Raw genomic sequence first — 24153 nt, 5'->3', positions numbered from 1 at the left:
GCAAAGGAATGAATTCTGCAGCTCATATGCCTCGAACACAAAGATAAACTGAAACATTAGCTTCAGTACATCAATGGATCGAGATGAAATCAAAGCGGCAAATCAAACGGGAAGAATGCAGAATTCAATTTCCAAGTTTTAGCTTTAGGTCTGTATTCTTCACACTTGCTATCGCTAAAAAATCAAACAATGAATCATCAAACAGCATTTGTAAAGTGCAACACTGTCACCCCTAGGGGTATTTGGGCGCTGTGTCTATGTCATATAGGCAGGTCTTGAATCTCTTTCTGAAGACGGTCAGCGGCTGTACAGAGCTAGAGGGGAAGGTCGTAGCAGGTCTTGGCGGTGATGTAGGAGGAGCAGCCACCGCTGCGGCTGTGACGGATGCGGCGGGGGTGCGGGAGGGCGAGTGAAGAGGAGCGCAGGTGTCTACAGGGTTGGTGGAAGTTCAGTCGATGGTTGATGTAGGCAGATCCCAGTTTGTGGAGGGCTTTGTAGGCGTGCATGAGGATCTTAAACTGGCATCTCTTCTGGATGAGGAGCCAGCGGAGGTCTCTCAGGTGGGGAGTGATGTGGTTTGTTTGAGGAGGTCCAGGATGAGTCTGGCTGCAGTGTTCTGTATGGTCTGGAGTGTTCTGAGAAGCTTGGTGGAGATGCCGGTGTAGAGTGCGTTGCCGTAGTCGAGGCGGCTGGTGACGAGGGCCTGAGTGACTGTCTTTCTGGTGTTGGTTGGCATTCCTCTGAAGATTCTGCAGAACATGTGAAGTTTGTGGAAGCAGGAAGAGGGGACTGCGTTGACTTGTCGTTTCAAGGTAAGTTGGCTGACGAGGATGATGCTGAAGTTGCATGCATGGTTGATCGGTGTGGGTCCGAGTTCTGCAAGCCACTAGTTGTGGTCCAATGCTGAGGAAGAACAATTCGGTTTTATCTGAATTGAGTTGGAGGCAGTTGTCTCTCATCCATTTGGCTATGTTGGTCAAGTCGTCAGAGAATTTGGAGTTGGAGGGCTCCTCGGGAGCGAGAGGATCAGTTGAGTGTCGTATGCGATTATGTTGAGTTCTTGGGATCCGACGACATTTGAAAGGGGGGTCATGTAGATGTTGAGCACGGTGGGGCTGAGGGTTGATTTTTGTGGTACGTTGCCTATGATGTCTTTGGGTACGGAGGTGAAGGGAGGCAGTCCGATGCTCAGGGTACATCCTGTAAGGAAGGAGACGATCCACTTAAAGGCGTCTTGCTGTATGCCTATGTTGTAGAGTCTGTTGATGATTATGTTGTGGGAGACGGTGCGAATGCCAAACAGAGGTAGAAGGAGGATCAGGGCCACAGTTTCCCCATGGTCGGGGAGTTTTCTGACGTCCTCTGTGGCGCGATCAGCACGATCTCAGTGCTCTTGTGGCATGAATCCAGATTGTGAGCAGTACAGTGCTTCGGCCAGGTAGGGTAGAATGGAGATCAGACTATTATTTTTGAGATCGCTAGGGACGGCAGAGGCTTTCTTCAGGAGGCATGTGTCGTATGCGTGTTTCTATCTGTTCGGAAGGTTGTTATGGAGATGGGGGGTGTTGAGGATGCTGGTCAGTTGCATGCTGATTGGGTTCATTGCAATATTGTAGAGGTGGTGGGGGCAAGGGGCAGTGGGCTTCCCATAGTGGATGGAAGACATGATGACTGAGATGGTCAGGGTGGTGAGCGGAGATTATAAGGTAATGGTTTTGCTGATGTTTGCTGGTTGGTTGAGGTCATTGGGGTTGAGGGTGGCGGGTTGGAGATTGCAATTGTTGTACATGTTGGTGATCTTGCTGTGAAAGTAGTTTGAGAGGGTGCAGAAGCGTTCCGGGGATAGGTGGATGGTGTTCTCAATGGCTGTAGGTTGGAGAATTCTTGGACTATTTTGCAGATTTCCTTAGTATGGTTTGTTGCAGAGTCTATGTCAGTGGTGATGGCTTGGCTTCTAAGATGTGCCGGTGATAGTTGCTTAGGGCTGTTTTGTGAGCTGCTCTCTTGGCCGGGTTCTTGGTGGCGCGCCATCGTTTTTCCAGTTAGTGGCAGTTGCACATGGTGGTCCTGAGTTCTGGAGTGTGCCAGCTAGTATGTTTGGAGGTTTTATTGAATTTTGTAGGCTTTAGTGTGGAGAGACTGTCAGCGCTGTCAGTGATCCAGGCGGCGAAGTTCTGGATACCTTGGTCGAGGTCTGTTGAGGCCTCGAGTGAGAGGTGGTGAGGGCTGAGTCCTCTAACTGCGGTGGGAGGAGATCTGACACCTGGTGATGATGTGCTGGGCATCAGTGATGGTGAAGTGTACGATGCTATGATCAGTCCAGGTGATTTCTGTGGTGTGGCTAAATTTGATTCTGTCGCTATAGGTGAAAATGGAGTTGAATGTGTGTCCGGCCTTATTCGGTGACCAGTTTGGTTAGGTTGATGTTCAGGTTCTTAAGGAGGGCAAAGAAGTGAACGCCATTGGGGTCATCGATGTGTAAGTTGAGGTCGTCAAGTAGGAAGTAGTGGTGAGAGTAGACTGCTGGGGTGATGATGAGGTTAGGGATGGCGTCGCAATTGTTGCTTAGGGTCACAGGGGTCTGTAGGTGACGGTGCCTCTAATCGTGGCTTTTATGTCAGTTTGTAGTAGGAAATTGAGGTGTTCCGAGAGAGGTGTTGGGTCGCCGTTGGTGAGGGTGCATCCGATGGTTTCCTTCAAGATGATGGCGATGACTCCGCTTTGTTTGTTGTTGCGGTCTCGGTAGATCAACTTGTAGCCTTCGACAGTGTGCTGCTGTTCTTAGTGTAATGTTGGACGGAAAATTATAACCACAAAAAACTCGCACACAGTCCTTAGGTGACTGCACTGTGCAGTTAGCTGAACTGAAAGTTTGTTACTTGCATTGCAACATACTGATCCTGAATTTCCCACACTTCTAGTGTGTGATTCGTATTATTGTGTCAAGTCTTTTAACAACACCTTGCATTATTTGGGCCAAAATGGATTAAAAGATTCTAAAGGTGACACAATAAAGCATACATCGCTTTGTGTGAAGGTGGCAGACATGAAGGACAGATTGCCACAGGTTCAGGTTGTTCATACATTGAGTCATCAACGTGAGGGACTACACATTGTAGGGAATTCTGTGGCAGATTAAGAGGCCAAATGTGCAGTTGCGAGTGAAACAGTTGCTGTGATTGCTCTTTTTCATTTGAGGGTAGACAACGATATACTAACTGCCGTTCATGCAACACTTGATGGCACTGCTTCGCCTAGGGGTTTTCCAGCTAAATATACATATCATTTAAGTGAACAAAACATTCCCTTTGTAGCAATTTCAGTGGTTGGTTTATAGTTTGATTCCCAACCAAGACCGCAGGCTAGCCTTAATGGTAGCTGCACATGAAGGTGTTGCTTCTTCATGTGCGGGTGTGGCAGCAACAATTTCGTTACTCCAGCAAGGTTATTGGTGCCATGGCTTATATAAGTAGGCCAAGAACTATGTTCATTTGTCAGCAAATTAAAATGTTCACTGTGGCTCGTCCACTGCAGACACACCTATTGATTTCCAATAAACTTTTCAGCTGCATTTATTTGAACTATTGTGGTCCTTTTAATTCAGATGGAGCTTTTATTTTTAAATTGTTCCTACTTGCAGTTGATTATTACTCAAGGTTCCTCTAGGTGTGTCCACAACGTTCGGCTGACACTCGAGTGCTTGTTAAAAATTTGCATCGGAACATATGCATACACTACATTCCACTCGGACCACGGCCCTGCTTTTGCCTCCAAGGCTTACAGGGATTATAAGGCTTTCCTGGGTGTAGAGTTACTTTACTCTTCTGCATATAGAACCGAGGGCAGTTCTGTTGTGGCGAGGTTGAACTGAGACTTAAGGCAATCCTTAACAACCAGAGTATTAGGTACAGGGAGTAGTTGGATCTACCACCTATATGGGGTATAAAGAGTACTTAATAATCCCTAAAAGATCTCTGGGTGGCCAGACACCATAAAAGGTCCTTTTTGCCATCAAAATGTACGTTCCAGACCTTGACGGTCCAGACATTATGGTGTCAACCATGTGCTTTGACGTAATGATCGTTGTGATGTTTTACAGGACTTACAAAACTTCATCTACAGCCAATCCAACAACCAGGTGAAGACGTCTGCCTCTGCAGGAATCAAGGAGCAACCAGCGCCTTCAGGCTGGATTTCACAAGTTTTGGATCTCATTCGCGGAAGGTTTGCCGTAAAGAAGGAATTTTGTCCATCATAATGTGTACCGGTGCCACTCCTTGGCATTCAAGGCACAAGAACTGTAATACTTGCCACCACTTTTTAGTTCTAAAGACAATTGTTTTGTATCTATTGTTCACATTGGGTTACATCATGTGGCTGATTCTAAACAGTAGGCCACGAGGAGTCCTTTGTAATTCCCTCTTATCGCTACCATACAGGAAATTCCTCTGCAGCTTGTGAGCACCATTAAAGCTGTTTCTTCCCAGCTGGTGAGTCATGGAGAATAAACTTCTGTTAATTCCCAATACCGCTACAAATTCCAGTCATAGGAATGAAGTGAGTACTGTACTTACTGCTGCGTCTTCTGCAGCTGTTGTCGTTTATACTGATCCACCACTCATGGAATCCATCAGTTCTTTAACTGAAACTGAACCTGTGACTCCTGTTTTTCAACAAACTGCTTCTGGTTATTGTGTGGGAACAGATGATTTTCCATCCGACTCTTTTGATGGTTCCTCCATTCTAAACACTCCGCCTACACAGGCCTGTGTTTTCTTTTCATGGATGAAACACACTTATCTGGTGGCTTCTAGGATATATATTTGGATTACAATTTACTTGATTTTTCAGCTTCTTTGTATTGGATTAGTGTTTTCTTCTTGCTGATAAATGACAATGACTTTCCATAAGGCTCTGCCACAGAACTGGTCATTGATGTGTTAACGCCTCACTCATCTTCACATAAGCTACCAAGAGATGGGTCCCTTGCGAAAATTTCAGCTGTTCTAGTAACGGACAGAATTGTTTGGGATAAAGTATTTTATGATATCTTCAGCCCTACAGATATTCTGCAGATTTCTTATGTTTTTAGGGTTTCTACGGGTGATATTATTGTACTTGGGTTACATACTAATGATTGAGATACCGAGACTGTAAACTCAATGCTCTCGGAGATAAAATACTAAACTGTTTTTTAATTTGAGGTCCTGCATCTAAATTCTGCTAATTATGGTGAAATGTTCCGTTACCATCATTATGGGCATCATTATTTACATGAGCTAGTGTTCAACACACACTTTTTAATTATATACAATGGGAACATTATCCTACTCCCTCAAGCTCCTAAACATATTGGGATAAATGCATATATTTTTCAGACATGATACATTAGACTCAAATTCTTTGTATTTTAAGTGTGGCCCTACGCCAGCAAAGAAATATATGCTTACCCAAATCAAGCCAATATATAAAGACCGTTTCGTCACACAATTAGCCATGAATAGCTAGAATTATTAGAAGGATGCCATTGACATGAAATCAATTTAGAGTACCAAATCTTGGTAAGTTCAGAGTACAGACACCATGTTCCGAGCCTGCTTAATTCCAACGCGGATGATTTTTCTGAATGATGCAGTTCAACAGAATTTGTCTCTAGGACTAGCACAAATTAAATATTTCAGAAGGACAAGAGCAACCCATATGTCCATGCAAACTGGGTATTAAGTGTTCATATTAAACTTATTTCTGAAAACAACTTCTCATTGGCATAGAGTAATTCTGTGTAGATTTAATCAAAGAAGGAACAATTAACAATAAAACAGAAAACATCTGTCATAAATGAATTAAAGAACAACTTGTATAGACCAATTAATGCTGTCATAGAACTCAGTTCAGCCGAATGGAGTTATTTATTTTGGTTATAATACAAAATATATCGGTTCGTATTGTCTCAGTGAGTGGTGTTAAGAAAAAAGTTATAAAGAGCCCCAAGTAAAGTAACCATAACCAAACAAGTAGAAAAAAGGTGACAAAAGCGTGACTTTGTATTTAATAAAAGAGGTTATTGGTATATACAAGGACATCTGAATGATCACTTTACAATTGAAAAGGAGTGACCAGTCTCTTCTCTGGTGCTTCCACCTTGAGACTGTCCTTTAGTTGTTATCGACGATGTTTCAACCCTACTTGTAATGTGAAGGTCTCATTAGAACTGTTATGACATGAAACTATAAAAAAGCACCGCATCAGAAGGACATAACTCAGGGGATAGTGGTATTTATAGGTCAATAAACTAGTGACAGCTATAGGGCTGTGCAGGTTGGGGGGTATGATGCTTATCGAAGGATTACAACGTTGTCTGTTATGAAGGCAATACAGTGCTTCTTTGTGTATCCTGATATAGTATTGTTCCTTCAGAGGGACCAGACACGTTCTTGGTATCAAGGAAGACCCTGGTATTTTGGTCTTCCTTTAAGAGGGGCCTAGGCAATGTCTGAACAGAATGATGAAAGGCTCAGAATTGCCATCTGGTGAACCGTTTTGTGTAATTGGGACATCCGGCATTAATTTATTAGTTAAAATGCCCACTACTGGGCATTTTAACTAATAGAGTAAGTACGTAATCCCAATTGAGTTGTTAGTGTGCCTCCGATCGCATCTTAATTGTGCGCTGGTTCATAGGGATATGCCAGGGGGAACTCCCAGTCAGAGAATCGCAGTTTGTCAGCACTGTTCTAGCCAGTGTTCGCACCTTGAATTATAACAGGCATCTAAACTATGAACTAGTAATGGACATGCAAGGAGGGTGAGCATCACTTGCGACAACATCCAACACTAGACCTGCTAGGATAGTGTGTAAGGAAGGGTTCCCATTGCACATGCGCTAGCAAAGCGATGCACGGTGTAGCAAGGGATACTAATGAAAGGGCTGATGATGGTGGTTCTAATAAATCGGCATGGGTGTAATATGTGATACTTGAGGAAGGAATAATTTTTGTTTAAAGACACTTCTTTTAAGAATTTCAAGAATTACAGGAGTGTCAGATGAATGTGGTCTGCTTAGTACTGTATCTAAATTCTAAATAATAACATAAAAAAGAACACTTGAGATAGAGAGTTCTTAGGAACACATACATGTGTACGCATTGTCTCTCTAGATTCCAATCAACATTAAATTTAATTATAATAGAGGGAGAACTGAAAATCAAACACATCAATGGACTCTGTCCATACACAATTACATATAAGAAGACACTTGACATAGCGGGTTCTTAGGCACACACACATTCACATTATATACAATTACTACATATTCGTCCCATGATGTCCTATGTAGGGATTTGGGGCCAGATGTACGACCCTAAATTGCATCCGCAAACGGTTTTGCGACCCGTTTGCGCATGCAAAAGGGCCCAGGGCCATGTACAATTACTAAATAGCGAGTCGCAAATTATTTGTGACTCGCTATTTAGGAATTGCCACTCGCTATTAGGAAGTGGCGTTCACTTCCTGATGGTGTCTACAAACCTATGTATGAATGTTTTATGACCGCAATTGCGATCACAAAACGCTCGCATATTACCACCCCCTTCAAGAGGGTGGTAATGCAGTCGCAATTTAGAAGGGGTCCCCTTCCACTCTATGACTGTCTCTAAAAACATTTTATAAGGGCAGGCAGTGGTCCCTGGGACCACTGCCTGCCCTTAAAAAGTGATACGGCAACGTTTCATTTAAAAAAAAAAAAAAAATTTAATTCAACCTTTAAGGAATACGAGCTGCATTAAAAAAAAAAAAGGATTTATTTAATAGCAGTCCCAGACATGGTGGTCTGCTGAGCCCAGCAGAACATCATCCCTGGGAGGGCCTGTCATTCCCAATGGGCTTGCAAATTGCGAAAGGCTCATTAATATTCATGAGCCTCGCAATTTGCGACCCCATTGGCAATCGCAAACAGTGTTAAACACACTGTTGAACAGGCCAAATAGCGAGCCGCAAATGACTCGCAATTTGCGAGGCGCTTTTTTGTAAGTCGTACATCTGGCCCCAAAAGCATTATAATAGCACGCACTGAAGTACATGTCTTTTCTTTGAGAAAAGAAGGTTCTGTATTGTAAAATTTAGGTTATAGATTAGTTTGTTAAGATAACAAACTTATGCCATTCCTCGATCGTGTTCAGTCCCTGTTTGATAGAGTTACATCTATCAATACATTTACATTCAAGCCTCTGTAGGATAAATGAAACATCTCCACCTTTTGTAGATGGAATAGCCTTCTCAATGATCTGCCACCTCAGGTCATCAGCAGTATGTTCTTTCTCTGTGTTACGCTGTTTCAATAGGATAGCGCATGTGGCTTCTATGTTGTACGATTCTAGCCTTGACCGGTTGTGATGTTATATATCAAATTGCACAGACACCAGATACAGTAGATAACATTTGTGGTGGTGCAGTTAGTGTGTTGCTGCAAAGTCATTTTTACATCCACATGTATGATTTTGTGTTGGCTGTGTATTGGCAAGCAATGCAGTTTCCACATGCACTAGATGGTGTCTGATGTTTTTATCTTTTCTGTATGAAAAAAAGGGAAGTTCTTGGAAAATACTCATTGTATTGAGAACAGGCCAGTGTTGTTTGAAGATCTTGACAATTTTGGTTGTGTCTAGACAAAAGTTAGTCACACAAACTATTTTTTCACAATAAGTCTTTTGTCTTGAGTATTTCTTCTCTAGGTCTATGCCAAGCTCTTTTCATGGAGGTCTTGACTAGTCGCTTTTGATACCTCCTTTCCCTTAGTTTACAGCTGAGAATGGATCCCTCTTTGAAGAAGTCGTCTTTTTGAGTACAATCTCTTCGTAACCTCAAAAAGTGACCATTGGGACGGCCATCTTGTAGGGCCAATGGGTGAAAGCTACTATATTGGAATAGTGTGTGGCGTTCTGTCGGTTTTCTGTGGAGGGATATGATTAGATGATTATCCTTATTCTTGATTTCTAGGTTTAAGAGTGTAATACTTTTTGTGTTTGTTTCATATGTGAACTACAAATATGGTTGGCAGGCACTGAGATAATGTGTGAACTGATGTAGTGGGTCTTGTGAGCCTTTCCAGATCAAGTTCAAAAGCTTTTATTCGGTTTATAAAATATAACCATATAAGCAAAACAATATACATACATTATATCATAAGCTAAAAACCCAACATAACTGTGATATAGATTACAAAGCACAATAATTAATGATTAACAATTAATGCCGCTCACATTGGAGGAGATTACATATTCCACAAATATTTAAATGCATAATGACCTTCTAAAAGGGTCCTTCATACTCCAATGAGTCATGTTTATACAGACAGAAATACATTAACTCATTAACACAGCATTGTGCTCAGCGGGTAAAATAATCCTAATTAATAATTATTGCTTTCCTAGCAGCTATACACTTCAATATATATAGAGCCACATAAAAACAGATATCGGAGTCTTCTAGGGATGATACCAACTTCATAGCCATTTTTGTGGATCGAACATTATATTTTAAAAAGATAGGTTTAAGATAAAATTTCCTCAAGGAATAATAAAACTTACAAAACAATAAAAAATGACAGCAGCTTTGTCTTGAGGTATTATCACATGGGCAAAGAGAATTAGTACCACTTTTCATTTGCGGAAACGCCACTAAATGGTGGACAATTCCCAGTCTAAGACGAGTTAAAACAAATCTATGCGAGTTACGGGTAATAGAGGACAGGTAGGTCTGAAACCCAATATTTAAATTTAACTCCTGATAAAAAATTACGGTTGGTAACTTCCTGGATGACCTTTCCCTTATCTCCTTCTTGTAGGTTAAAAACCTCTCTTTTAACTCTTTTTTTGGGATTGAAGCCGCGGCCTCAGGTTCAAGAAAAATATCACATCCAAATAAAAGATGGTACCAATATTGGATGTATGTAAGCCACGGGATTCGATTTGAATGGTCAAGCCTCAAGCAATCCTTAATGATTGCTTGAGTAAATTTTGTTTCAGTCTTTGACCAAATTGAACGCCAAAGGGTCAAGGGGCATAATGCGGCCAAGTCAGAAATGTATTCAATTCCCACTTCAGCATGAATTAAAACTGTTGAAGCTGAGGATGGGAGGCACAGCAACTTCTTAAGGAATCTATTCTCATCTTGCTGCAGGGTTGGGAAACTTTTGTGACCCCATACGCCCGCTCCATAGAGTGCTGATGAAACACATCTGGCGTTATAAATCGCCACCATATCTCTGATGCGTCTCATCCCTAATTTAGATGAGAAACTAAATATGCTATTGGTGTTCCTACTCATTTTAAGACTAATATTGTCATATTCCTGTGTCCATTTACCGTCCCCTGAGAATGTTAGACCAAGATAGCAAAATGTTTTCACCGTTTGCATTTTTACATTGTAAATGAAAAAAGATGATGACCCCACTGATTTAGTTTTTTTCCCACAGATCATCGCAAAAGTCTTCGTTTTGTTTATCAAAAGATTTCTATTTAAAATAAATAAGGAAAACGCATTAATTAATCGTTGCAAACCAATCTGGGTACGTGATATTAAAACGGCATCATCCGCATATAGTAAAATTGGCACTGCTTTCCCATCTATAAGCGGAGCATCAGCAGAAATTTGGCCAAGGGTTGTGTCGACTTTGTTAATAAATAGTGAAAATAAAAGTGGAGCCAAGACACATCCCTGGCGAATGCCTCTGGTAACTTTAAAAAAAAGGAGTGCATTCGCCAGCAGGACCAAAACGTACTTTACAAGTTAATTTTGCATACAGCCTAGCTAAAAAATGTACAATTTCATTGGGTGCCCCTAATTCAAGTAAGACACGCCATAAAATGGCGTGATCCACGAGATCAAAGGCACTGCTTAGGTCAGCGAAACAAAAATACAAATTGCCCTCCTTAGCAACAGTGTATTTATTAACAAGGAGGTCAAGATTAATACACTGTTCTAATGTCCCCAAACCTTTCCTAAAACCGTATTGGACCTTTGATAAAATCCCATTCTCTTCTGCCCATGAGTCCAATCTCTTCAGAATAATTCTACTCATTACTTTGATAGATGCATCTAATAAAGAGATTGGGCGGTAATTACATGCCTCAGATTTAAATCCTTTTTTAAAAAGAGGGATGATTATGGACTGGCCCCAAGTTTCCGGGAGGTTACCTACTACTGCTGCATTAAAAAATCGTACTAAAATTGGGGCCCATAGATTCATTTCGGTTTTATAAAGAGCCACCGGCACCCCATCAGGGCCAGGCGCTTTACCTCCTTTACTGTTAATTAAACCCTCTTTTACTTCGTCTAAGCTTACTGACACTGAAATTCATTACAAATAGTTGAATTTAAAATACACCTATCAGGGTTAAAAATTTCTGAAAAATGTTCAATCCATGCGTTACAATGTACATATGAAGTTATTTCCGGTACACTGTCATTCTTTAAAAAAGGGCTATTAATAGTTGCCCAGTACAATTTACTATTATTGGTGTCTGCTGCTAGGTTAAGATTATTCCATGCTTCTTCTCTAAGTTCGTTCTTCCTATTTGAAAGTGCCAGTTTATAGTTGGCCCGCAGAATCTTAATCAAAGGATTGTCACGTGGTGTTTTACTCAGGGCGTCTTTTAGGTCATGTAATGTTCTGGTACAATTTTTGTCAAACCAACCTAAGTTTAGTTCCCTATTACCACGACTTTTTTTAGTGAATAAACCTTCTATGATTCTGGTGATGTTAACAAAGTTAATCAATAAAATCTCAGAGATTACTTCATCGTTAAGGCAATAATCTATCTCCTTCCTACACTTCTCTACTACCTTTTTATGCATTTTTTGGGGTTCAATTCCTGCCCATTTTATTCTCGTACCATTGATCCGGGTAGCGACTACATCACCAATGCAATCCGGTGCATTGGGATACTTATTGCCCCGGCATAATAGAGAGATGGAAATGCTGTTATGATCACTTAAGGCCTGCTCCTCAATCCATAAATTTGAAAATTCGATATTACTGGAGAGTAAAATGTGATCAATGTTTGTCTGCGCATTCCTACCGGTAAAAGATGGGCACGTGATGTTAGCCTTGTTCTTAGAACAAGTTAAAAGATCCAGATCAAGTTTTACCATTAACTTGTTCAGTGCTCTGCCATACCTGCAATGCGGAAAGCGTAAATGGTCAGCCCCGTCATCATCACCAATCTCCTTCCTAAAACCACAGGAATTAGTCATAGCCAAACGACAGGGTTGAATGTTAAAATCACCTGCCCAAAGAATAATTGTCTGTCTGCGTGACGATGTAAGTACTCTTTCAATTTCTTTTTCGAGCGGGATTAAAACTTTGTCCCTAGTTACATCAAAAACATTGTTATAATAATTCACCAGAAGAAGGTCTTTACCTTTAGTAAATTCTAATCGCAACAACTGACAATGAGTATCTACTGTGGTATAACTTTTGATCTTGCACATAGATAATTTGTTAGATATCAAAATAAGAAGACCACCTTTAGCTCTCCCGACCATAGATGGAGATGCATTCAACCAGTGGGAGGTGTAACCTTCTATATGGATGCTCTCTTTACACCATGTTTCCTGGAGGCAAATGAAGTCATATCCTGCCTTAATAAAGTCCGCCCAAAATGGTGTATCCAGTTTTCTACATAACCCTGCGATGTTCCATGTAACTAGTTTATAACCTATTTCTAGGACTGAGTCACCTCTCATGGTGTAACCATGAGAGGAGACTCAGTCCTAGAAATAAGATGCATTATTTGATATAGTTGTAACCAACGTTACTGGGGATATGCTCCTGTTGGTTATACCTGGTGCATCGTCCTCTACATCTCTACTACTACTTAATGTTAGTGGTTCCTGTTCCGATAGTACTAACAAAGGAGTTGATTGACCACTTATATTATCTCCTTTTTCCCATTTAGGTCCTATTATTCTTCTAGCCTTTACCATCTTGAGTCAGTCATTTTGGTCTAAGGAATCAAAGGCCTGGAATCTATTATAGGTGGGTATTGTAAAGCAAGGTCGATGCATAGGGAATTTTGTAGGTCTATATAACAAGGAATTGTTATTATCACCAAATTTATTTTCCAGTAGGTGTCTGTAAAAATAGCTCAGGGGTAACAAGGTCATGTTGAACTCCCAGGCTGACGGTCGTGGTGCATTGGCAAGAGTGGTTTGAGCCAAATAGGGGGATCGAAAATTGATGATAATACAGTCCCCATCCACCTTTTTCTTAAGCGGACCCACCCAACCCACCCGCTGCGTCAGTATAACCTGATGAGCCCTCTCCATAGGGAAGCCACATTTAGTGGATAGCCAGTGGAGGGATTTATTTTTTAATGCATCATAGGTTTCTACTTGATCTTTCCGCAACTTGGGGACATTTGTAAGTACTGCAACGTAAGCGCTACATTCCGGGGGTAAGTTTATAAAAGCAGGAACCGAGCTATCATCATTCCCTGTAAGAGCTCTAATATTTCTGTTGGCATCTTCAACTACCGCTGGGTTTTCTTGCCTCCCAATACCCTGTTCTGGGGGAGGGGCTAGATTTCTATTGGTCATTGGAGTATTTTTATTTAAAAAGCTCTTAGTAGCTTGCTCAATAATTGGAGCTTTAGTTACGCTCCTATTATGATTGATCAATAGGTTCTCCATAGTATCTAGCCTCCTTTCAATGTTCGTAATTTTGAGATGCATAGGCCCCAATAAAGATGATAACATTGTCTCCATTCTTAACCAAAAACTCTCATCGCCAGCCTCGGCACATCCCTTGGCAGTTATGGTATCGGTGGCGGCTAACTGTTCCCCTGTCTTTTTCCCCTTTTGTCTAGTTGTTGTTAATGTCGCATCCCGCTGTATTCGGCCATCCTTTCCCTTAGGTTTAATTAGCGACAAATCTCTGGTGGTATGTTTCTGCTTACTCTTTGCTTTTTGTCCTCTAGTTCTTGCAGGTGGACTGTCCCTCTTGGAGCTAACCGATGGAGTATGGGCTACACTTAACGGTGCAGCGCTCTCATCCTGACCTGTTGTTTCTTCAGTTAAATGATGTTGCTCCATACATGTATTAGTTGGCGACATAGAGGGTGTTAAGGAGAGTCTACTAGTAAATGGGGGAGAGACATGAGACAATTGAGGCTGTGATGTAGGGATCGTTTGGGTTTGTGTATCCGGGAGGTCAATATAAGATGACATCAATGTAGAATCAAAAGAATGCACCGTAGTTGACGGTAAGGTTACAGATTGTAAAGGGGGAAGCATACCTGGCGGAAGTGAGAGGCGCCTCTCAGTGTTTTCAATTGCTGAGGCAACGACTCCTATTGTCTTTTGCAGCATTAGGTCTATGGCAGTCAAACTGGGTAATGGAGCATTAGTGGTAGCCGTCTGCCTCGTGCTAGGACGTGACTGCACTGCATTTTTATTTTTTACCATAATCCCAGGAGGTAAAAGCCAATAGTTAATATTTGACAATTTCCTAATCAATTGGACTCGAAGATCCACCCCACTATAGTTAATCTAATTAATAAACAGTAGTTGTATGAACCAATGAGGCGGCTAACTATGCATTAAGACAATTTAACCTCATACACTACTTGTACCTGTAAGTAATGTCACCAGATGCAATAACCTTAGCTCAGCACACGGGGGGTGGCCCAGCCCAGTCTCTTCCGGTCCCCGACGGGCAAGGACGGGCCCGCCCTTGGCCCGGGCTTTGCCCGGGCGCGGCCCGCGCGCGTCCCGCGCTGCGGTGTTCACAGTGCGCTTTTGAGCGCGATTTCGGCGGGAATCTCCTCCCTCCTGGGCGCTTGGCAGCCTGGGAGGTGTAGTCCAAAAGTGCAGGGTGCTTCTGACAGGAAAGCGCGTCCCGCGCTGCGGTGTTCACAGTGCGCTTTTGAGCGCGATTTCGGCGGGAATCTCCTCCCTCCTGGGCGCTTGGCAGCCTGGGAGGTGTAGTCCAAAAGTGCAGGGTGCTTCTGACAGGAAAGCGCGTCCCGCGCTGCGGTGTTCACAGTGCGCTTTTGAGCGCGATTTCGGCAGGAATCTCCTCCCTCCTGGGCGCTTGGCAGCCTGGGAGGTGTAGTCCAAAAGTGCAGGGTGCTTCTGACAGGAAAGCGCGTCCCGCGCTGCGGTTTTCACAGTGCGCTTTTGAGCGCGATTTCGGCGGGAATCTCCTCCCTCCTGGGCGCTTGGCAGCCTGGGAGGTGTAGTCCAAAAGTGCAGGGTGCTTCTGACAGGAAACCGCGTCCCGCGCTGCGGTGTTCACAGTGCGCTTTTGAGCGCGATTTCGGCGGGAATCTCCTCCCTCCTGGGCGCTTGGCAGCCTGGGAGGTGTAGTCCAAAAGTGCAGGGTGCTTCTGACAGGAAAGCACGTCCCTTTCCAGATCATGAAAGGGGTTGGACACAGTATTAATACATTGTTCTAATTGGCCAACATAGAGATTTGCTAGGTTGGGAGCAAAAATGGCTCCCATTGGAGTCCCTGAACATTGTTGGTAATATGCAGAGTCAAACATAAAATAGTTGGTAGTTAAGGCAATCTCTAGAAGTTCTACAATGAATAAGTTCGGGGCAGGGTATGGTGCAGGATGTAGATCAAGAATCCGTCTTATCACCTCTATGCTCCGATTTTGTGGAAGATTTGTGTAGAGTGTCTCAAAGTCAACAGTCACAAGGGATTCTTCTATGGGATCATACTCTAGACCTTTGATGAGGTTAATCATGTAAGAGCTGTCACAGAACATATGTATCTAGTAGCGGGACACAGTCCTTTAATGAAGGTGTTTATATATTCTCCGATAGGTTTGAGTATGGAATCACATTCTGCTAGAATGGGCCTCCCTGGTGGATTATTGATGTCTTTGTGGATTTTTGGGAGTGTATATAGTACAGGAGTCTTTGGTGACGTCTTATTCAAAAATTCAAACACCAGTTGTGTGAGGAAACCTTCTTATAGACCATGAGTGGTAACCTTACGGATTCTACGTCTAATATGTGGGACGGGATTAATCATGAGTTTTGGTAATGTATAGGGTTGTTCAACTGACTGGTCACTTCTGCCTCGCACTTATTCCTGCCCTGTATAACAATACCACCTCTGTTATCTGTGGGTTTTAAGATGATAGACTCTTCCTTTTCGAGAGACAGTAAAGACTGTCTTTCTGGCCATGAGCTATTATAAGGTGTGAAAGTTCTCGTGGTTTTAAGGATATTAATATCTTAGAGTACTGCCTTTTCAAGTGTTAGAGGGGGCATCATGGCACTGGGTGGAATGAATGATCATTTTGGTCGCAAATTAGAAGCTAAGAGATGGGCAAGGAATCCCTTTCTTGAAAAAAGTGTCTTAATCTTATTATTCGGACAAAATTCATGAATTTATGATTGTATTTTAAAGAAATCTGTCTGTGTTACCACAAAGGACAACCCTTTGCTCAGAAGAAATGTTTCATTGCTATTCAGCTCATTGTTTGATAAATTAAAGATAGGGAGGGCTGGCACCATCAAGAGAGAAATTTCCTATTCTCAGTATATCACCATCATTTAGAGATACAGTGATCTCCGTGTTTGAATTGGTCATGTCCTGAATTCTCCTGTGTTCTTCTGTCCCTCTGGGCCTGAGGTGTAGTGCTGTCAAACAGCTCAGACAACGCAGGTGAGGGAAAAAGCTCTAGCTCAGGTAACCCCACACCTATTTGTTTTTTAAGCCAGGTTCAAAGAGGGAGGGGCAACAAACTGAACCAACAGAGAACATGGAACCAGTACACTTGGGACCGCCAGACATGTAGACAGTACTACCCCTGGGGCCCAGAGGGAAAGTAGAACACAGGAGAATTCATGTTTATTTTGTCCTTGGGACAAGTAGGCTCAACCTCCTGCAGCACAAACCTTATGGCTGCCAGATTAGAGAACCACATTATGGATCAGGGAAGAGCATTGTCAGCCGTTAAGGTAATATTTGTGTCCATATGTTAATGATGTTCGAACTTGTATATATGGTGCATTAATACAAAGCCTTTATCATTAGGGTGAGTGCTCTAAGAAAATGTAAGTTCAGACTGCACTACCGACAGTGGTTCCAGTATAAAAATGTGCACACGTTTTCAAAGTTTAACAATATCAAGGTACGTATAATGCTTCCAGGATGCTCTCTGATTGGATACATATGTATGCAAAAGCTTTAAAACAAGATTGAGGATTCTTTAATTTCAAAATAAAATGTTCACAAAAAAACGTTTTGCTAAACTATTGTAAACTTTTAGGTACCATTTCTGTGAAGCATCATTTAGTGAATTGCGTTGATGCATGCTAGCATTTCCCAAAAATATTCATTATGGAAATTAAACAAAATTATAGGAAACATGAAAAGCCAATATTTAGGACATTGCTGGTCAGCCTTTTGGTTTTGTTAATGCATGTCTTGTTTTGACATGTTTTTTGTAGACCTTTATTGTTTGGGAGCTGCGGGGTCCTCATCATCATAAAAAATATATGGGAAGCAAAAGGTTTCGGTCTCAAAAACCATCCATTGTCACAGTAGTTGCTGGCACTGAATAAAACAACATTGCATGCCGATATGCTCCTTGTGAAAGAGCAGAAAGCTGCCACTCACAGTGAAGCCAGCCAGAAACCAGCCAACCAGAGAGCTATGTCTTGATTAATGCCAGACCCAAGTAGTGGCCCAAGTCCCAAAAGTGCACCCAGGGTATATGTCCCTGCATTAGTGCAGATGTATGGATTTCATGAATTCATAAGAATTTACAGAAGTAGGTAAGGAAATAGTACTCTTAGAAAATATCTGTGAACTGCATTTTAGTATGAGCAAATATGCATGTGTAGATTTGCCCATGCGAAAATCTGTTGAGCGATAACAAGTTCACATTCCCATGAACTACTTTTTCCCCCAAACCCTGGAAGAGGTTTTACTTCTGCCCTTGTCAGGAGTAAATTTCTACCCTTTTCTGTATAGGGAAATATTAGAGAAGAGCTGATGAAATCCCATAAAACATGCTAGTTAGTAGGTTTACACAGATTCAAAAAAGCATTCCAACCATGGGGAACTACTGCTTACTGCTACATCCAGCTCCATAATGTAGCTCTGCGGAAAGGAGGCAAAATATGGGGTTTTCTAGTATTCAAACCCTACTATGGTATTAGCTCTGGCATTTTCAGAGAGTCTATTATCAGAGCTCCTATATAATTACATTGCTGCCATATTTTTTCGACACACTACATGGCACCAAAGGGACAAGTAGATTTTGTTATAGGACAAGTAGATTTCTGAAGCAACCTGTCCCATGGGCAAGTAGATATTTTATTAAATTCCAAACTCCTGCATTCACGGCACATGCAAAGCTTCGGTAGCGAATTTGGCCTGTTTTCTGAAAGAAATACCAGCCTCTTCAATTATCCTCCTCATCATAGTCCTTTCAAATGGAAGCAAATTAATGTTAAGCGACAAAGACCTGTGCGGAATAAAAGTTGGGAACCCGTATATTTGAATCGGTCTCCCAGATAGTGTCCTGCTGCAATAAAGTGCTTTTTCCCCCTACGCATATGGTCTCTGATAGTGTGTTGAGGCTTTCAATTCCAACTTTGAAGGCAGACTTTAACAAGCTAAGCTGACTCAAAGCCTTATTGTTTCAAAAAGATTTAGCTTTAACATCTGCCTGAGAAACATTTGAACTGGAGGTTCCAAGAATGTCCAGTGAAATACAGTCCTTGTTGAATACAAATCTTCCATTACACTCCGGCGAGCTTGTGCACCGAATCTTTAATGCTTCCAATACTGCTGGTATAGCACACTTTTAAAAAAAAAATCATCAGGACTGGCTGAGTTAGTACCTTCTGGAACATCTTTGGAGTATTACTGGCATTTATTCATTCTTTATTTTCCAGGGTGTTCCAGGGCATATACTTGCTATTATTTCTCATTTGCGGCAATTTAGTTCTATTTTTGTTACTCCGCAATGGATGTTCCTTTTTAAAGCCCACTATTACTGGTATTACCACCGGTCCAGCTTTGCTGCTTGCACATAATACAAGTCTTTGGAGTTCCCTTGCCACAGGAACTGAACACTGACTGGTGATTGTTATTCTGACCTGCCTGGTTCACCTACGTACAACTTAGGGGCCGATTATGATGTCTGTCAGAAAGGCTCCGACCGGCATTCAGTTTGTCCGAATCCGATTCGGAACCCGCGTTTCCGACTAACCGATTATATTAGTTGGAAACCGTTCGGTCGTTCTGACTCGGTTCCGATCGGCATTCGGTGAAACCGAGTCGGTCGGAGCCAAATCATACAGGTCTATAGACCACGTTTCTGACCAACGCATTACGATGCCGGATTCGGACAGCCTTTCCAAATCAGTTTATCTGACATGGATCGGCTGTCGAAATCCAACTTTCGGGGCATGTAGCAGGCCCCCCTTTACCGGGAGGCTTTCGGTTGGGGCCCATGGGAGTACCCATGGGACTGAGGAAATATGAATTTTATGATCAGTTATGTCCCCTATCTTAGACCCCAACGGCTCCATGTACATGCTACAAGTACATGTATGTTCCCTCCAGTTCCAGTTATGAAGACGCAAATACATGTGCGTCCACCGTCAACATGTCCTCTTTCAGATCCGCCATGAATGAGTCGGATATTCCGCTCCTAAGTATGAAAGGCCACCGACTTTATGTGGTTCATTTTCCATGTTTTACAGTTCAGGCGAGTAGGCCCTGAATCTGCCATCAAGCCTTTTCCTGCCTTCTACCTCTGAAAGCTCCAATCCGAGCCCGCATCTGTATCCATGAACTTTGTCCTACTCCCTGCGCGGCTAACGATGCCTGATCCGGCCCGTTGCCTGCCAAAAACTGTATTTCACCTTCAAGATTATCTGCTCCGCTCCTCATCCGATGCATTCCTGTCTAGTAGTTTAGGTAAACATTCTTCCAGCTACCGAACAAAGGGCCAGACCTCACTGTCCTCATGCAAGTAATTCCTAGCCCCGGTTACTATGGAGGATTCCTGCCCCCTTGCATCTCATGTAGACACTTAGACGCTTGTACACGCACTAACAGTCAGTATAGAATAGATTCCGTCCGAGAGACCTTTCCTTTTGGATAGTACAGTTCTTTAAACATAAGATATTAGATATGATTTGGGATTAGGTTGACATGACCCCTCAGACTTCTGTCTCCACATGTAGAGCTAAATGTCAAGTCCCCTTCACCCTCTAGTTGCACGTCAATCACACGTCATGCGGCTGCACACGCATCTCTGCCAAGTATTTCTGCTGACATTGCAGGATTCTCTTATGGATCCACCCACTTGTGACATCATGTTTAATGACGTTTCTAGTTACGCCTATATGTACGCCTTTTTCCATTACGTATGTGTACTATTATCTGTATTATCAGCTGTTACGCCTCCTGCATCTGTCTTAATGTAATGCTTTTCATATAAATATCTTTACTTGTCAATAATGTATTGCCTTCCCTTCCTGAACCCTCGTGGTGATGGAATTTGATGCCTATGGTTCGAACCATAATTCCTTTATAGAGGAATAAAGCCTTTCAGAACCTCTAATACCACGGATTCTGCCTCTTATTTATACTGAGTTATTCTTACTAGACTTTACCGCATAAAAAATAGTACCGGTAATAAAATATTTACCACATAAATTGGCGCCCGAACAGGGACACTTTCTCATCTCACGCGCCGGAGGTGCGTTGCAGGCCCGGTCTCCTGCCACAGCTGGACGGATAACAACGCGTACCCGCAGGATTTCCTGTATCTCCCTCCGGCCAAGCGGAGGTGACTGAGGCTGCGATCAACACCCAGACGAGGCGGTGAGAAGTGCGAAGTATCCCGACCAGAGCCTAGCTGAGAGAGCAAGATCCGAGGTATACAGAGGCCCACCAGGTTCCGAAGTTCCGTGTCGAGTCGAGTCCAGTCCGGTCCAGTTCAGTTCAGTTCCGAGGCCTTCCGTTCCGTGCTACCCGGTGAGTACCGTTGCCGGGGAGGCATTCAGACGTGCACATAGGTTGTGCCGGTCAAGACGGGTTTGGGTACACAGATCCGGTCTGCACTGTTTCAGCAGTGTATCTGTACTGTTTAGCAGTATATCTAGTATGTCTTGCATATAATTCAGTATTATCTAGTGTTAGTATTATGTCAGTAACTAGTTTTCTATTAGTTATCATCGTTCGTTAAATGTTAAATGTTAAATGTTTTAATAAGTTCTACATATTGTGGTGTGAATAATTGTTCATTATTGTGTTTATTGTATTAAGTGTGTTCAAGATTAAGTAATAAGGTCTAAAAATGCCGCTCTTTTCAAAATTAAGACAGATCAAAACCAGAAAAGGGGTACTCGAAGAAGCTGTTCCCATTCCACCTAGGGACACTCCAGGGTACTTTATGTATCATAAACATGGCCTAGATGCCGTATTATTTCTTGACTTATGGGTGGACTACACCAAAGATTTACCAGAAAGTCAGAGGTGGCCCGCAGCGGGGACCTGGGATGCAGATTGCATCATGAGAGTAGAAGAAGTATTATGGAAAAATAAAGCCAGACAGTCACAGAAAGATGCCATTGAATTATGGCGTAAAGAATCATATAGACGTACAGAAAAGACGCTCAGACAGGAAGAGAAAAGTAGGGAGAATTCGAATAAAGCCCGAGAAAATATATTAATTGAGGAAGGTACCCGAGTAAAAGCAGAACAAATAGATAGACAACGAAACACTCTTATGAATGGTATGTATCCTCTTCTGGCCGAAGGGTTACCCCAGGCCACCCCGGAAATACCGAAAGACTTGACGCCTCCATTACTCCCGATAAAAGCACATCCCAAAACAGCAAAAGACGTTTTCCTTTCTTCCTATTTAGATGATGTAGCTCCTGAATATGCGAATGCTCCGCCACACACGCCGCCCACCGATGGTGCTCAACGCCAAGATCATCCGTCTGTATCCCCGCAACAACAAACTCCTACGCACATTCCCACAGGTCCCTCTGTTTCTACCGCTTTTCCTACATCTACAGTTTCTATCTTACATCCAACAAATCCTTTCGTGCCTAGCACCTCAGACGGTGCGACAGGAGGTACGACAGAAATTTTTGCCACGCCACCCCGAGGAAATAAATTATCCCTAAGAGATTTAGCGTACGAACGTACACCCCAACTAGCAACTTCCGACATGTTTAAAGAGCATCTAGTGGATTGTAGATATGATCCTGTGCCCGGTAGACGGGACGGTATGCTGCTGTCATCACTACGTATACGACGAGCTTCAAGGTATTTAGCGACGTTACCAGGAATGCTGGCACATTTAGACAATATATATCACTTTGTCCAATCAGGGCGAGGCCCTGAGAGTATTGACGAAGCCATGGAATACCAGAAAGTGGATGTACAGAGACAACTGTTACGCTTTTTTATAAACTGTGTGATCAGAAACCAAGACAGGCCTGAGGTAGAGCAGAAGGAAATGCAAGTACTTACCAAATGTATCAGAAGGGAAACATGATAGACAGACATGTGTAGTAGTTATGTGCCGAAAGATCCGCAAAGAAGTAGAACGAATGCATAAAGAAAGATTAGAGACAGACCAACATGAATCAGAGGGAGAGGAGGACGAAGAATCAGAAATGCCCACTGTACACTTAGAGACAATGGCTTATGTAGGTAAAGGAAGATCTTTTAATAATACCAGATGTTTTAATGATCCGATACGTCCGATACGTCCAGAATGTAACAGAAATTTTCAAGCCCCTATGTTAAATACAAGGTCTCCTGAACACCTATTCCAGGCTGCTGATAAACTACTCCGAGACCGAAGGGGGTACCATATGCTCGATTCCATGGATGAACAAGAATTGGCCAGGTCAGCAGTACAATGGGCTGACAGTCCCGACAAATACAGTGAAGATGCACTAGCACACACGTTTCTGAACCTTACCCCATACGAACAGCGTTTAGCTGGTATATACATGATTCAACACCTCCTCATATTATATAAAAGCCAACACTCCGATCCTGGACCCCTACCTGACATATTGACAGAATTACTCACGAATAAATGGAGAGGGTCAGGTACTGATTTAATTAAAGAAATTCTAGAATTTCGAAACCAGTATATAGTTTTCGTATGCCCAGAACATGTTCCAGTTCCCACTATGGGAAGAAAAATGTATCACATAGATAGACAGAATCCCTTACGCGAAGTACACCCAATCAGAGGTGAAGATAATACTTTTAAACGCGTGTTTGTGTACACGCCCATAACTAAAATTGAATTATTAGAAATGAAGAAAGTAGTACCCAGCCATGACAAGGATCCAGCAGGTTTCCACCGTGAGATAAAAGACATGTTACTCATGGGAGAGTATACCTACCCCGACATTATGAAAATATTAAAAGTATTAATGCCTGCCGGTATTTACGAGAAACTCAAAGAAAAGGAATGGGAGGTGGGAGACCAAAAGATAGATTGGACAGCATTAGAAAACGAAGAAAAGGCCCGAGCTGCAGGATCAGGGCTTGGGGAAAAGACTACAGCGCTACCAGGATTACTAGTGCAGGTACTGCCACGTTTATTAACTACGAAAAAGGAGGACTGGGGTGCAATCTCAGCCTGTAAACAAAAGCAAGATGAAGACACTAGTGATTTCTATTCCCGATTTGAAAAATGTTTTGGTATAAATAGTGGCATAAAAGCAAGTAGCGAGTCATATCCACATCTGTTTGTGACAAAATTAGTTGAAAATTCCCTACCGCAAGTTAAGAATAGAGTATTGAAATTTGAGAGTACCTGGCAAGGTAACACCCCGTCACAGATGTTACAGATGTTACAATATCACCACAATAGAATTAGAGAAGAACAAGAACATGAACAAAGACGTATGAAAGACACGAAAATGAAAATGCTTGTGGCTCAGTCAGTTCCAGCTGATGGTCATAAAAAGGGTGATTCCGCAGGTCCGACGAAAGGGACATGCAACTATTGTAAACAACAAGGTCATTATATACACGATTGTGCAGTTCTGAAACATAATATCGCCACGGGTAAAACCCAGGAAAGACCACGTCCACCTAGACAGGATCAGAACCAACAACAAATCCCTCAG

At 42.5% G+C, this 24153-nt stretch overlaps 1 protein-coding gene across 1 annotated transcript in view; it reads right to left on the bottom strand.

Moving 5' to 3' along the window:
- CDC123 (cell division cycle 123) overlaps positions 1 to 24153 on the bottom strand; it is a 424883-nt gene that overhangs the window by 72551 nt on the left and 328179 nt on the right. The window lies entirely within an intron of this gene.

This window comes from Triturus cristatus, chromosome 4_1 (genome assembly GCF_964204655.1).
Source record: "Triturus cristatus chromosome 4_1, aTriCri1.1, whole genome shotgun sequence".
Lineage (NCBI taxonomy): Eukaryota > Metazoa > Chordata > Amphibia > Caudata > Salamandridae > Triturus > Triturus cristatus.
Note: the sequence above shows the minus strand (reverse complement) of the source record. Positions and strands in the feature narration are given on the sequence as shown.